This window comes from Saccostrea cucullata, unplaced genomic scaffold (genome assembly GCF_032062105.1).
Source record: "Saccostrea cucullata isolate Sc308-1 unplaced genomic scaffold, CSIRO_AGI_Scuc_v1 ctg1612, whole genome shotgun sequence".
Taxonomy (NCBI): Eukaryota; Metazoa; Mollusca; class Bivalvia; order Ostreida; family Ostreidae; genus Saccostrea; species Saccostrea cuccullata.
The window spans coordinates 40,153-57,360 of NW_026921433.1; the positions used below are offsets into that span (position 1 = coordinate 40,153).

General features: G+C 32.5%; 1 long non-coding RNA gene across 1 annotated transcript; it reads left to right on the top strand.

Moving 5' to 3' along the window:
• The first annotated feature begins 14,912 nt into the window (after positions 1-14,912).
• On the top strand, positions 14,913-16,956 carry LOC134259951 (uncharacterized). The gene is made up of 2 exons (XR_009990435.1): positions 14,913-15,155; positions 16,176-16,956. It is a non-coding gene; the product is annotated as an uncharacterized LOC134259951 (long non-coding RNA).
• Positions 16,957-17,208: the final 252 nt, after the last annotated feature.

Here is a 17,208-nt window from a genome sequence, read left to right on the forward strand (position 1 = left end):
AAATAAAAACACAGAGAACGAGTAAAACATAAGCGCTTTCATTTCTTCTTCATGATGTTTTACAATACTCATGGTAACGTCTATTATGACGTCATAAGTTAACAAGTCTTTGATTGACGTCATATTTTTCCCGTACTTTCACAGAACAATGCATTAACAAAGCATACAATAACAAGGCAATAAATGTGACTCAGTAACATAATTTACATGTAAAGAAACAATTCTTCTACATTAAACTATTTAATTTAGGTTTGAAAGTCCTTATAAAATGTCTTTCTTTATCACGTCTTTCGATTGTGTTAGAGTTGTGCAGTTTATAAAATGGAAAGACAGTAAAAGTTCTATTTCCGCACACGTCTAAGTGTTCACTGACTTTGAGTTTGCGATATTGCGGTACGTTTATTTGTTGTTTGTGTACTCTGATCCTTTCCCGTGAGGTACTTCCGTCTCGCCGATATATAGTTCCCCGCAACCGGAAGATGTTATAACGTATATAACATTTTTAGTTTGACATGACATGTTATTATTAACAGTAAACTGTTTCCCGTTAAAGTTGAAACTTTGTCCTTGTCGTATGTTTGGGCAGGTACCACAACGCGGATCCTGGCACTTTGTCACATGAAATTCTGTCGTTTCTTTAAAAGAGGACTTTGTGAGAATTCGTCTGAGGTTCTTCGGCTGCCTCCTACTGTTTATGAATTTCCGATTTTTAAATATTTTAGACATAGTTTCGTCGGTTTTCAAAACGTCGTTGAGTTGGTAAACAATCGCTGCAACGTTTGCATTCTGGGGATTATGGGTCGTTACTAAAGGCAAGATCCTGGAATCCGTCTTGTTTTGTTGCACAGGGTTGAGGAGGTCCTCTCTGTCTAAATCCATGGCTTTTTTGATAGCATTATCAATAATTTTTGTTACTTTGTTTCCGTAGATACTCTTTCAGCTCTTGTAGTCTTTGTATTTTGGTTGTTTCCTTATTTACGATGGTGCATATTCTCCTTGCTAAATTATAAGGGATGGCTCTTTTCGTATGCCGTGGATGGCACGAATTAAAATGAAGATACTGATGCGTGTCTGTTGGCTTGTAATAGATATCTGTCAAAATGGCATCGTTTTCCTTCTTTAGAACTTTAACGGGAAACAGTTTACTGTTAATAATAACATGTCATGTCAAACTAGAAATGTTATATACGTTATAACATGTTTCGGTTGCGGGGAACTATATATCGGCGAGACGGGAAGTACCTCACGGGAAAGGATCAGAGTACACAAACAACAAATAAACGTACCGCAATATCGCAAACTCACAGTCAGTGAACACTTAGACGTGTGCGGAAATAGAACTTTTACTGTCTTTCCATTTTATAAACTGCACAACTCTAACACAATCGAAAGACGTGATAAAGAAAGACATTTTATAAGGACTTTCAAACCTAAATTAAATAGTTTAATGTAAAAGAATTGTTTCTTTACATGTAAATTATGTTACTGAGTCACATTTATTTCCTTGTTATTGTATGCTTTGTTAATGCATTGTTCTGTGAAAGTACGGGAAAAATATGACGTCAATCAAAGACTTGTTAACTTTAAGTTATTATGACGTCATAATAGACGTTACCATGAGTATTGTAAAACATCATGAAGAAGAAATGAAAGCGCTTATGTTTTACTCGTTCTCTGTGTTTTTGTTTGTTTATATATATATATATATATATATATATATATATATATATATATATATATATATATATATATATATATATATATATATATATATATTATATATATATATATATATATATATATATATATATATATATATATATATATATATATATATATATATATATATATATAAAGAAGATTGTGTGTAAATACTTTAATATATTGCCTTACTTTGATGTTTTGTCAAGAAATTCTTTTGTTAAAAATACAATCATCACCTTCTCTCTTTGTCAATGATCCTTTCATACTTATGATTAATATCATCTTTATCATTCATGTAACATGAAGTGCAAAGATCAAAGTCAAAACATTCTCTGCATTTCCATCGAATACCCGTGATGGGACGTGTGAAGTCACCGCATACATCACAATAGGCGCTGTGGTCAATTCCTTAAAAGCCAATAAAGACAATCGTTTTAAAAATTCGTGTTATAGAAATGCAATTTCTTCAGATTTAAGTATGCTGAATGTCTTGTTCTTTATAAGCGTGTGTTTGCTATCAATTTCGTTCAAATGATGTCACCCATCTTATTCCGTCTTATTTGATTCGGGGTTTTTTTTTTTTGAGTTGGCAAAAGACAAGTCTCAATACTAAAGGCGTATTTGTGGTCCCCGGTTACTCGTCAAATTTTAGACATTTATCAAACGCCTTAAAATTTAAATTTTAGTTTTTACTTATTTGAGTCATCATCTAAAATTGTCAAATAATAGATATACATAGCATGAAAAACTGCGTGTTGCAGTTGTGGTCCTTTGATTTTCATGAATATCAAAAGAAATCGCTTTCAGGTACACATTTTAAAGCTTTCGTAAAAACCGAGCACAGGTTTGTTCAGAGTCAAGTTTGATATATTATGTTTAAAACATTGCAGTGACACCATACTTTTGTTCTTGCAGTCTAAACATTTACCTGTAGTTGTCCGATAATAGTAATTACCAGTCTGATAATACTTTATCAGACGGCGATGATAACAAAATCTGACGGTATTAAAAAAAAGAAGAGTGAAATAAAGGTTTAATATGTACAAAACCAAAACAAAACAACTGTTTCATTATTATCTTAGGTATGATATTTTAAAAAATGGCTGACTCCCCTTCCAAATCAAGCCTTCGATATTGAGTTTTGACAAACCTGTTTGGCTGTTGTCATACAATTTAAGATCGTCGAATGGCTGTTGAATAGTGATTGGGGAGCCGTCATCTAATTGCACATCTATTTCGATATCTGGTGCATTATTTGTGCTTTTCCCAGCTTCAGATTTATTTTCAATTTTCTGCAAAATATAGGCAGTGTATAAGATATGTGGAGTAGAACTACGTTTAAGATATACATGTATGGTATAGATGTAGTTCAATAGCATATTCACCTAAATCTTATGTTAAAAGAATTGTTTTTTTCCACAAAAAGCACTTAATTTAGAGGAATCATAAATAGAGTATTTATTTATATACAAATTGTATTTCAAAATATCATTAACAAAGTAATACAGTACCTTGACTTTTCTGATAGTGCCGAGTATACTTCCGGTGTTGTTGGAGGAAATATACACAACTCTCATTCCTTCTTTTGCCATTTCTGAAATACATTTGCATATACAGCAATCTATAATAATTACTGTAGAAGTAGAATACATTACGTTGTCTTTAAACCATCGTGATTATTTCACTTCATTGCTACCTTAAAACAAACATAGCGCCTGAATATTCATAAATGATTCTCCGTGAAAAAAATACAATAGTGAAATGTTACAAATGTATTTTCTAATAAACAGTGAAATTAAAGACACGTTGAATTCAAGACATTTATTGTATTTTGTATCTTGGTGTCGGTAAGCGGAGAGAGAGAGAGAGAGAGAGAGATTCTCCACGTTTTATATTCCTCTTTTAGTAATGGAGTTATAATGTATTTTTAATTAGCCCTGTTTTAAAGTTGACCACTGAAGACAAGTACAAATGAGGAATAAAACAGGAGCAGAAATATCCCTCAATTACAGTAAACATATACATATAAACATACTTTGTGTCAAATTAGGTAGATGTTCTTCATAATAACTCGTTGAACCATTGTCATCAGAGCATGTGTATTTTATATCAACTTTGCCCTCTCGTCCCAAGCGGTATCTCCTAGTATGTTGTTCATTTTCAATTTGTACAAGTACGTCACATTTATAGAGGGTTAGCTTTTTACCCATAAAACGTTGAACAAGACCTTAAATGATATTATTTACAATCAGTACTGGTCAGAAGTGGAATCACAGGTGGTTTTCATTCATCTGTTAGTGTATATAAATCTTATAAATTCAAATTTTGTACCCCAAATTCATTTAAATGTTACATAAAAAATAATTAAGTATAATAAAGTTTATATAAAAATAAATATCAGCATTATTTTCTGAAATCCATTTCATTAACTTAATTATAGACATGTATGAAGGAAATAAAAAAAACAAAAGAACGAAAACTGACATTAAGGAAACATATTACCAATCTGTTGCTGTATTTTATCATCCCGTGACCTTACTTCCGTCCATGGCAGAATTCCATAAAGTGCAACAGGTTCCAAATATTTTCGAAGGCCTACCTCTACACTTGAAACAACAACAAAAGAAAAAATACTGTGATGTTGAGGGTCTATAAATGTAAAAAATTTTGAATAAATTACACTTTATTTTACTCAGATATTGACCAGTATTCGTTATGTTTGTCTTAAACAAATAACAAATTATTATTATTTCAAATTTAAACTCAAAGAAAAGAAACTCCCTCTGAGATTAAATTTGAAATAATAATGATAATAATAATGGGATGCGTTAGACTGACGAAGAAAGGGGTTTGAAATAGACCTGAATCCGATTTCATCCATGCCCCCATAACAACTGTTCCATGTCAAGGAGATTACAATTACATACATTTAGATTTGAAATAGGAGGAAATGTTAAAAAAGATAGCAAGTTGAGCATCGGTATATCATTGTCCCCCGCTTTCGCGAAAGGGAAGGTATTTTAAATCTCATACGTCTGTCCGTCACAGAAACGTTAACCTTGTCCATAACTTTTGATTTAGTGGAGCTATGACTTTCATATTTTATCAAATTTGACCTTTTGACCTTGAGCTTGGAGTTTGACCCACTTTCACACAATTTTTCTTAACTTTTACTTTGGCCATAAATTTTGAATGGTAAGTACTAAGGCTTTCATGATTTATATATATGTATTCCTTGTAGCAAGACCTTTCATTGGATACCAACAACTTTGACCTTTTGACTTTGACTTTGGAGATTTCCGTACTTATGAAAAAACTTTATCTTTGACCATAACTTTTGAATGATAGGGGTTAGGGCTTTCGTACTTCACATATGTAATCCTTTTGATAAAAAAATTCATTAGATATTGCTAACTTTAACCCTTTGACCTTGACTTTTGAGTTGACCTACTTTTTAAAAACTTTAACCTTGGCCATAACTTTTGAACGCTTAGGGTTAGGGTTTTCATCCTTCACATATGTATTACTTGTGAGAAGACCCTTTCACCTTGGAGTTTGACCTACCTGTCAAACATTTATCCTCTACGATAACTTTTGAACAGGTGGTGCTAGGGATTATGTATTTCACAATCGTATTTCTTGTGAGAAAAACCCTACTTTGGGTAACAATACGTTATGTTGCCATACGCGTATGGGGTCTTCAGTGCTTTACAAACATATCTTGTTCCTACATGTAATGTATTGAGAAGAGATAAGGCTTTCAAGTTGACATATGCATCTTACCCTTTGACCTTCACGATTTATCTTATTTTTTAAAAAAAAATCAACTTCAATGATTATTTCAAAATAATTGATATATGATAGGGTGTTCATATTAGACACAATATGTCATAAAAAAATAACATCTCTCCCTCAAAGACACCGAAAGCGGGGACCACAATTCTTTGCATTTGCTTGTTTATTGTAAGGAGGAATATAAAATAAAGAGGAGATATGCAAGATTATTTTACGAAAGGCCAAATAAATCTTTGAACTATGAAAACCACAAGTAAAAAGGGGAAAGAAATTGATCAAAACCTTAAGTACAGTTATTTCGAAAGGCCATTATATTGTCATTTTAAAAAATCTAGGAAAAAGTTAAATAATAATATATACATAAATAAATTATTTTAAGAATGTTTAAACTACGGAAATTGTTGATTATCTTTATTCTACATGCAGATGGAATAGAGCAAAAAGACAATGTACCTCATAGAATCCTCTTCCTGTTGCCTTTCAAACACATGGGACAAATCATGTTCATTACTCATGTAGCACTCGGAACAAAGATCAAAGTCTTCGCACTGTCGACATCTCCATTTGATCCCACAGATTGGTGATTCATAACATTCATCGCATGTATAATTGGGGTGTTTTGCACCTAAAAAGATGTTTTTGAATTTATTGTTTTTATATTACAAGTTCCCCGATTTATCTAAGTTGTCCACACATATGTATACTTATTTAAAAAAAAAACAAAGAAAATATACATACCTGTCTGAGCGTTGTCGTAAAGTCTCAAATCAAATTTTTTGTCTTTCCCTATCCGGCATTCTGACAGATTTTCTTGGGAGTCCCACTGAACAATAACCATTTCCCTTTCATTGTCAACAACCATCACTGTTCCAATATTTCCTTCTCCTCCGTCTGCTTCTTTATACTTCCAGTCCTTTCCTCTTACTACTCGTTGTCCAACCTTGACTTTTACTACAATCAAGGATATGGACATAACGAACAGTATTCAATCTCAAAGTCCATGAAACAATACAAAATAGGAGCAGAGCAAACAAAGACCTCCGAAACATCAGAGGTGGGATCAGGTGCCATGCAAGAGTGAGCATTCCCTACTGACCGGTCACACCCGCCCTGTGATCAGGAAATAACGGAAAAATCCGTCGTCAATTCAGTGTATAAATAATGGACAAACAATTAGTATGAAAAATGTTAGTCAGCATTTGACTCAATGAAAATTTAATTTGATGACAAGGTCATTTTATCGACCATAGAACTTACGAAATGATGACTTTAAACGAGGCTGTTGATATTCTTGTTTCCTCAACTTACTTATAATTTACCTCGTTTTAGAAATTTTTTATACTTAGAGCATGCTCTTGCGTATCGAATCAATTGAGATATATATACTCCGTATGCAGATAATGAAGGTACATTGTAGCATAAGTAATTGAAGTTGACGATAGAAAAGTTAAAGTCATCACGTTAATCAAATAGCTTGGTTGTTAGATTACAATTAACGTCTTTTTCAAGTAAATATCCAAGTATGAAACAGATGTGGCAGATTTTGTGGTATCTTTTATCTCAAGCTCACCAGGATATATCGTATCGATGTAGGAATGGAAATGACCGTTGTAAATTGACAATACGTCGTCGATATATCTAAATGTCGAGTTGAAGGCCACAGCAAGTGTTTTTTATTCAAGCATAATAATTTGAACAATTTCTTCTTCATATGAATATAGAAATAGGTCTGCTAATAGCAGAGCGCCATGGGAATTCCAATAGATTTTGGAATACCTGGTCTACAAAAACACATAGATATCGTCGATCAGAAACTCAAGCATCTTTTTATGTCAACTTCAGAGTACTTGTGTTTGCAATCCGAATGTGTTTTAACAAAATAATTTTGCAAATGACCAATGACCAGGTAAGTTAATTTACGAGTTCCATATTGAAGAAGCAGTTGTCAATGATATCAAAAAAGCCCGGACTTTAATTTATTGTAGGGAATGGTTGTGAATAAAATTGAAAAGTTGTAAGATTCTTATTAAGTTGTTGATTTTGGTAAAATCTTGTGATTTCAAATTATCCAAAAGATCTTGGGATTTTTTGATTGATTGATTGATTGATTGATTATATATTGTTTAAAGTCCCTCTCGAGAATTTTTCACTACTATAACGTCACCGTATGCCGGTGAAGGGCTTCAAATTTTACTCGGCACTCAGGGCCATTGAGCAGTGAGGGATCTTTATCATGCCAACGCCTGTCGCTGACACGGGGCCTCGGTTTTTAAGGTCTCATCCGAAGGACCCGCAACTTTCGATTCAAAGTGCCCAGCGCATGGCGAAGGAATAGTTGCTACCCATTTTAATGACTAGGTCAGTCGCGGTCGAGATACGAACTCACGACCTCCCTATCATGGAGCGAGCGCTCTATTGACTAAGCTACCGTGAACGGTTGGAATTTTTGAGTATCCACATCTGATTCACACCACTTCTTGAATATGTTGTTACACAGTACTCATAAATTTGTTCCTTCACAAGTGTCAATATCTTAGTGAGATTGACTTGGGTGAACATTTACTGGAACCTGCAATGTATCTTTGTTTGTAAGGATTTTTATAAAGTTTCGGAATCCAGTATGTATAGGGTAGTTCAAATTCATCTTGGCTCTCTGGAATATTAAAGATATTAAAAATTGACATATGATTTTGAAGAATTTTTTCCTTAGAAAGGGAAATATACATGTAAGTAGGATAACGACTTGTAGAATTAAATCCAAGTTCTTCTAAAATACATGTACATTTTCTATAAAGAGCCTTACAAACAAGGACAATGTTGCTACACGCTATGTCGGCAAGGAACAGTATACATTATTGAAGACCAATCCTTTTGTGATTTTCGGTGTAGAAAATGTCCAACTCAATTCATAAGATATTTTAATCTGAATTTAAGCAATTTGAAACGTAAATGTAAGAATGTAGGAAGCACGGAAAATACATGGAACAATAATATTATACACCGAGTATAATGCAATGAAAATCTTTAATCAATTTTAATCAATTTTCTGATGCTTTAAAAATTTTTATTTTTAAATGTTTTATTTTCGTTTGTAGGTCGAGTATTTTCCAACATATATTTACTGGTTGCAGTTGCATTGTGATAGAGCTCATGATCATCAGGTGTGGAGTTCGATCGTTCTTTCGACTTTAAGACCTACACAAGTTGTAGTGCCTGTTCTTTCGCTAAGAACATCTGAAGTGTTATTTATGGATCTTTAGGTTGAGATAATATGATAATAATGTAAAAAACACATTAAGTTTTTATATGATCAGTATATTTGATGTTGAGGAACAGATACCTGTATGGATCACATGAGTCCCTACTACGAGGTTGCATGTTTTTTCCTTTTTATACGTTTTCACTTACCTCCTTCGAAGCGTTCTTCAATGTTCATTCCAGCAAATGTTTTGCATTTTGAAACTATAAATCTCACAGATGGGTGATCTTGCACATCCTGCAGTGGAAATATGTTAAATTTATGAAACCTTAAAGTGTTTTTTTTATTTACATGACAATGGTCAGAAAATATGGGCAATTTGAGAACTAGTACCCAAACATTTACAAGCAGAAAGCTTGAACTTCTGATGTAGTAATTTTCTAAAGTATATACTATTTATTTAGACTATTACCTCGACTTTTCTGGTCAATTATTAAATCGATGGGATTTGTAGTTATTACATTATTTAGAATAACTTAATAATCAGATTTTAAATAGAAAAAATTCTGGACTTGACATAATGCCCTAGTTATTATGGCTTATGAATACACATTAACGTCTATCAAATAATTTAACTTTTAATGGCAATTAAAAGACTGCTTAAGGACGCGATTGCACGGCGTCACGTGATCACGTCATTTGGTGAATAAAAAAAAAATGTTTGCTGTAACTATTTCCGGAATAAGGAGCGTCATATGTTTGCGCTCATGACAAATGGGGTTTATTTTTCTAAAGTAGAGAAAGTATAAGATATTAAAGATTGTTACGATGCACTGAAAGTGTTGGTGAGCGTTAATCATACTTTTTATCTACGTGCATGTTTTACGATTTGACACGTCTATCTATTGTATATCTATGAACATTGAAATCTATTTCATTAAAAATAAATTTGATTTATTTCTTGGGGTTTATATCCTCATTTTAAAATTAGAATTTTATTTAAGATTGTTGTGTATCATAGGATCTACATCTGTGTATAGATAATTTCCAATAAGAGAATCAGACGACGTGATTTACTAGATGTATAAATATTGATGAACGAAGGCGATTTTGAAAACGTGTTACGGCGAAGACCACTTATTTGTAGAAGACATATCTTTAAAAAAAATATATCGCAGAGAATTTTGTTTTCTCCTACAAGATCTTTAGCATTTTCAGCAGTGACATTGACCGTGTAAACATTCAATGATCGTCGCACATATATTGTAAACGATTGTTGTAAAATGTTTTATGCGCCGTATTGAAACACAACACACTTCTTCTGAAAGAATACCAGGGAAAATATGTACAAAAATAAATTAAAAAAACATGTGAACTCATCATGCTTGTGGGAATACATTTGAAAAATGTTTTATTTTTAATCACATGGACATGAATATAGATGTTTCACTCCAGCATATATCATAAAGCGACGGAAAGTTATTTCAATCAATGATTATTTTTGAATCAAAACAGTAGATCTATAGTTTTGACGTCAATTGTGACATTATGACGTCACAATGGAGATAGCGCTCATCCATGTAGAGAGAAAATGAAGTGTACTTACTTGAAAAGAATCGGAAGGAAAACTATGTGTAAATGTGAATATTTAGAATAATTATTACTATAATTTGGCCAATAAGATTATTTATGGATGAATACATTTATTTAAAAAAAATATAATGCAGTTACAAGTTTTATAAAATAACCTCTTTTTATTCAATGTGTTCAAATGTCTGAACCCCCCCCCCCCCCCTCCCCTTGCCGATTCCAGGTCACTAAGAAGAAACATCGCTGAGTGTTCAAAGAGGGAAGAATAAGGCCTTTGAGGACTGCGCACTGGTTTTTAATATATTATTTATTTATACTGATATAGTAACAAAATGAATGTTTTGGAGATGAAAAACTGAGTTTGAAAAAAAGTTATTATTTTCGAGACCACTGTCGGTGATAAGTAAATCATTGTGCTTCACATATAAAATGAGCACCAGCTGCCAGATTTTCAGAGGAAAAAGTATTTATTTATCTATACATATGGCCTTTATTGTCTTTAAACAGATTATGCATATTTAAGGTCCAACAACAAACCATCATGTGAAAATCTGTGAAATCTTTTAATATTCTAGGAGGGGGGGGGTACTGAAATGCGTGTAGCTTCAAAATTAATCTGATTACCTTACTTCATATTTTAACCATAAGTCACTTATAATGACTAGTACAGCATATATTAGTTTTGGGAAAATTCATTGGGTAATTTTTTGTCTAGACGTTAAAAGCTGCTATTGAGTTGAGAATATTACTGCAAATTAACAATTAATACTTCCCCAAAAAACAATGGCATTGCTACATTTATCAATAGTTTCCGAAACAATTTTTATTTTCAATAAATATAAAGCATATTATTAAATATCTGCAGGAAAATATTTAATTTGCTTCAATTTTGTTGCGTGTATGGCATTATAAAACATTCACTTCATAAATATCAAAAGATTAAAAAATGGTTGTTACCATGGCAACCATAACTTCCTTATAAGCCTGATGACCATGCTTGATACTTCGATATAATGGTATCATTGACATTAGGAAGGTTACATGTAAAAATGAGAAAAATTCATTGGGCAGAATTTTTTCACGGACCCGTGCAATCCTTTCCTTAATTAACTATAACTTCCTATGGATATATAGGTCCTAGACTGCAATTTCGATCGAAGATAAATAGCATCTTTAGTAAAATGAATTGATATTAGACCAGTATGATTTTGAATGAAAGTTCTACAAAAATGACCTGATCCTGTTTGAGGTATTTTTCACGTGTCTGTGTTTGTTATGCTCATAAACTGTATTGTTGTTTATTCGGAATTTTGATCATGAAAACTGTTCTTTATCTCCAAATAAGATTTTATTAAGGGGCTCGCTATACTTAATATATACAAGCATTTTTCAACAAAAACAATGGGTTTTTTTTATTATTTGTTAAATATTCCTGTAAACATAATTACAAAACAACGTCAACTTATGCTTTAATAATTGATTTCTGCATTATTCCAGCAATTACTTCGGATAAAAAAAAATGTACGTGTCATTATAGTGAAAACTATTTAAATATTTTAAAATGATAGAGTTTGACTTATTAGATTAAAAGTCAAAAATTGTACAAAGTGTGGTGATAGTGATTACAAGGGTTCTCTTTCTATCTTACCCATAAACAGACATTTGCTAAAAAACTCACATATTTTATTTATTTCACATTAAGACAAACATACTCACGCACATTAATAGTGCTTTTTCGTACACCTTCTGTGCGATTGTTAAATATTTGTTGCTTTTAATATACTAGCAGCAACAACAACAATTGTATTAATTTAATTACCCCATCTTTTTCACAGGATTCTTCATTATCGTCACTGTCTTCTTCCTCTGAGCTATTTTCTGAATCAGTGAAGTAAGTTTGGTTTTGGAAGAAGTTCTCGCGACATCTAACCTATCAAATATTATATATGATGTTTAATTTCCCTTGTAAGCCTTCTATAGAAGATTGCTGAAGTTAACATTGTTTTATTCTTCTAGACTTTCAACATCATACAGAAAGTAGATGAGATTGCTACGTACTGCTTCTGATAGCAGACTGGCAAAAAACAAAAATCCGTCGGTTGTGCTGATGCTTGAGTCAGAACTCTCACTTTTTGAGTCAAAAACAGGTACTAATTCCTTCCCCTGGAAGACAAAGAGTATATAATCCAATTTAACACCTGGCCAGGTACCAGAACCATGAAGCAATGTTAGACTTAATTAAGTCAGAATTTTAGTCATTTATAAAATGAATATATTGTTATTTAAAGATAAACATTTACGAAATTATTCAATACTACTTTTCAAGTATTGTTCTTTATATCGAATTTCTGTGACGGTGAACAATTTCTGATAAGTCTGGAACTGTTCCGAGATTTTTGGGTCTGAGCTTAAAAAAATTTCAATTCATTTTACACGATATTGAGAATTGGAAATCAATGACTATGATAAAATATTTTTATGCATTTTAATATAAGTTTTCAAACCATGTTTAAATTTACTGAGTGCATACAGCATGAAACATTTTCCACATTCTTTGTGTAATTACTAAGCATTACAGGGTTGTTCCTACAAGATTTTGAAAGCACATTTCGATTTAAAAAAGAAACTGAAATTTTTGTTCCTATAAATGGTCTGTTTGGTTGAAATTCGTGATGTGGGTTCGGAATGGAAGTCCAAAGGAAATTCCAAATGTTTTTCAAGAGAGAGAGATTGACAGACTACGATTAACATGATTAACATGTGACTCTTGGGTTCAGTGTATGTCATACGTAGTTTAAAACTATGATTTACCATCCCAACCTCGTCAACCGTACTTTGACCTTCATTAATTTCTATGAGGTTATCGTCATCATCTTTCATTTTCTCAGTTGTCAAAATTTCTGAGTCACATTCTGATCCAGGAACATTCTTTGAATCATCCTAAAGAGAAAGAATATTCCATATATTCATGATCATAGATTCACATTCATAGGCATATAAGAGCCCAACATATTGTTTTTCTTTTTAAATTTTCTGGACACTAACTTGCGTTGCAATTAGCAAACCAACGATTGTTCGTAACTTGTTGATCACCCCTCGTATAATGACTTTGTTACCATATATAATCTATCGATGGCCGTACTTTAACTGACATATTCCATATCAATTGACTTTAGTTATACTGTTTCCTACATAGGCGCCGGGCGGCTGTGAATGGCTGACATAGTAGGTTGAAATCTCTAAAGCACCTTATCTCATCGGGGGTCAGTGTTTTATGCCCTGTTACATTTTTCTTTTTCATTGATCGTCATCTTTACCTTTTACATTTTATAAATTAACGTATTGTTTACTGAGTTTTCGTCGGGCTGAAAACACTGTTAACTTAATCGCATATTTTTGTAAGGTAAAATTTTCGTGGTTTGAGGAACAGATATTAGTTAATGGAGATTTAATTTCTTGGATAAAGAGTGAAAATATACATTTCATGGAGGACAAAACTTCGTGGGTCTAATCGTTCCTAAAAAAAAAAAAAAAACCCACAAAAATTAACCCTCACGAAAAATTGGTGATTTCACAGTTCATGCATTACATATCAATAGAATTACTATGTATTCGATATTAGGATTTGTGTACTTAAATCAAAAGTTGTACTATGTGTTCTTGATCGGTTTGCTCCGTGACAGTAGGAAGGGAAGAAAATATTATCATTTAAAATCCATACCTTTCAATATAAAAAATTTATGCAAAACTACTTTTAATGTTTCAATAAATCAGATATCAGACAACATCGTGCCTATCATAAATGTATTTAAGATGTAAAGGAAAGTGTCACTTTCTCTCGACTACCGATTCGATTTCTGTTATGGAAGTTGTGTCCTGATTTTCGTTTAGATGATTGTCCATCTGTTTCTCTGGCCCCAGTTCCTCCCATGTGTCTTCACAATTTTCCTGGGTATTCCAGTTCTATGAAACAAAAAAGTCTTTACCTTTTTAAGTTGTTTCCAGCTTTAACCATTTTGTTACGTATAAATATATGTTTACATGTAATCTTGAACTTCTATATATAAACATTTAGAAAAATAAAACCAAAAAAAGTGTTATCCATACATTTAGTTGATCAGAGTTGTTGCCATCTGATAATACATAACTGTCATCGTCTGAAATAAAAACAAAAAGGAGAAGAAAATCCGTGAAGTGTAATTAATGTATCTTTAAACTTTCTGTTCAATGAGACTCTGACACCTTCAAGACGTCTGACTAAAACATGAACAAACAATGTGAGGAATCCATTATTTCACTTTAAATATTGAATAGATTTATCAGCTAATAATAATTCATTCACATAATTATGATTTATAAAATCATTTTAATAAAAGAATCAATTCCTTAAATATTATAAAAAGTGGTTATGAATTACATGTAGTTGGAAAAGGTTGCATAATTAACATTTTCAAATACAGTTTTAAAATATCAAAGTTCCTTGGCTCGCATACTGTTTACTTGATCAATTACAAGTTTATCGTACATATATCTAAGCATTTCAAAACAATGTGTACATTAATGCATAACAAGAACGAGAAATGCGACAAAAAGGAGTTCAAGCTTGTTTACTCATTCAAAAACAATATTATCACAGATAATTCAATTTATGCCGCTATGAGAAATATATTATATTTTACACCTAAGGATAATTCTGCATATCCCTGCGCAGTCTGCAGGATATGCGCCCTTATCGCAGCGCAATTATCATAGAACCTTTCATTGCGAAATCGCACCTCATTTTGCTTGACAGAGTTATCCAATCAAAATCCTTGATTTTGTTGCGCCATTTTTGTTAGCCTGGCAGTGTATTGAAGAAAAAAAAAATGTTTATGCAAAAAGGGACCTGTGTACATGTGGTCTAAGATCAATTATTGGTCAACTTCTTAGGGGAGAATCATCGGTGCCTGTAATTTATCAATTTTATGCCGTGGAAACTATCCTCGTATCCGGGAACCTATTTCGGTGGAGGCACAGATGGTGTTTTGGCAGTTGCTGTTCACTTCGACAACCCCCTATGAAGAATTTGAAACACGGGGACCGCTTTCGCCCATGCACTGGAGAAGTTCTAGGAATGCAGTGTTTGTGCATTCCCGTCAATTAAGGGCAGTATTGTTTTGGTCATTATAACAAAACAAATAATGTTTTAACGTTTACATATTTGGAGCAGCTTTTAAATCATTATTTTATTCATACGTCATTTTGGTTAAGCTGCATGCCTTTATAAAATACAGGCTAACTTGCGGTGCAACAGGGCAAATCATTTTCATAATTTATATTTATTTACCATATGTACCTGTTACACTTCTTGGGTTCTCCTTATGATTTGTCTTTCTGATGTTCAGTAAATACATATTATGGAAATAATAGTATTTATGTCGAAACTGTTTTCCATTTAATTATTTAACCTGTATCGTTTCCCCGATTATGATACCCCCTTTTCATGGAGAGAATTATCAGTTGTCTCGGCGAATGAAATCTCACTTGCGTACTTAATCTACTTGCATTTACAGTCATTCACTCATTGTTCCATTTGAATATTCTGCAGCTGCATCAAAACTGTGAATTTTATATGACTGTTTGATTCTGCAATTTTATCCATCCTGTTTACATTTCTGGAGTTAATAACTTGCCTGATCGTGGAACCCGTTTACGCATAATTTATGGTATCCTGGTTGGTTTAGCGAATTATTGTTTACACTTGAAATATTTGCTTGTTTACAAACACATGCACGTGTTGAATCATTTCAGCAGATGAAACTTTCTCAGATGGTATAGGCCTATCTATGATAATTACTGAATTAGACATTTCTGTACAGTGTGCCATTTATAATCGTTCCATCATTAGAACATTCGTTTTTTTTTTAACTTATGGGAAATATATGTTGTGTCATTGTGATTTGAATGCATTTCAATCTTCTGCATTATTCAGTATGCAAATCTGAGAAAATAAAATAAACAGAGTGCAATAGATTATCTACACTTAATGTGTCAAAGGGGTTATCGCTCAATTAACCTGTCCGCTGATCTACACATGTTTGTATGGTTTTTTTTAATGAATCTGTGTTCAAGGTCAACTGGGTCACCACGGGATGTCAGCTGCAGTATCGTGGATTGTACTCTGGCCTCACCAGGGGGTTCTCGGGGAGTCTCTCCTATCCTCTCTGATCCTGGCTTTGGATGGAGTCCACCTGCAGTAAACTTCATTCTCTGTCCAGCCTATGAGGAATGTTCTTTTGCATGTGCATTTTATCATCTTTTCAAAGAAATAAGACCAGTACACTATTTTATGTTCTATATTATTATTTTTATATAGCCTTAATTAAATTATGCTCAGCTCAGAGCTATATAAAAAGTTGTGTACTGCTCCTTACAATACTTTGCATATCCAGTTAACAATTTAAAGAATGTTTAACACAGTTTCTCTAATGATGTGAAGATATCAATGAAGTTGATAATCATTTTTTGTAGCATTAGAAACAGGGAACATTTGGTAATTGCCATATATCTGAAGACATGTTAAGTTTATTTACTAGCTGCCTTACATATAATTCTTAAGGGGCATTATTATCCCTATAAGGAAGACTCGGCAATTTTAAAATGTATTTTTATGTTCAGCAAAATCCTTATTAGTGGGTTTTGCAACATTCAATATATCGTTTCTTTTTAGTATGAACATAAAGAACATGTTCAAGATACCTGTGAAAACATTCAATATATTGTTGCAATATTGGTGGAAACATTCAGTATAATTTCGATTAGTTTTGTTTTGTTTTTTGTGAATGTTTAAGGTTTTGATGGAAACATTCAGTGTAATGATTAAAAGTTTTCCTGGAAAGTAATTATTTTATATCAAAACTTTGGGAACACATTCAGTTCAA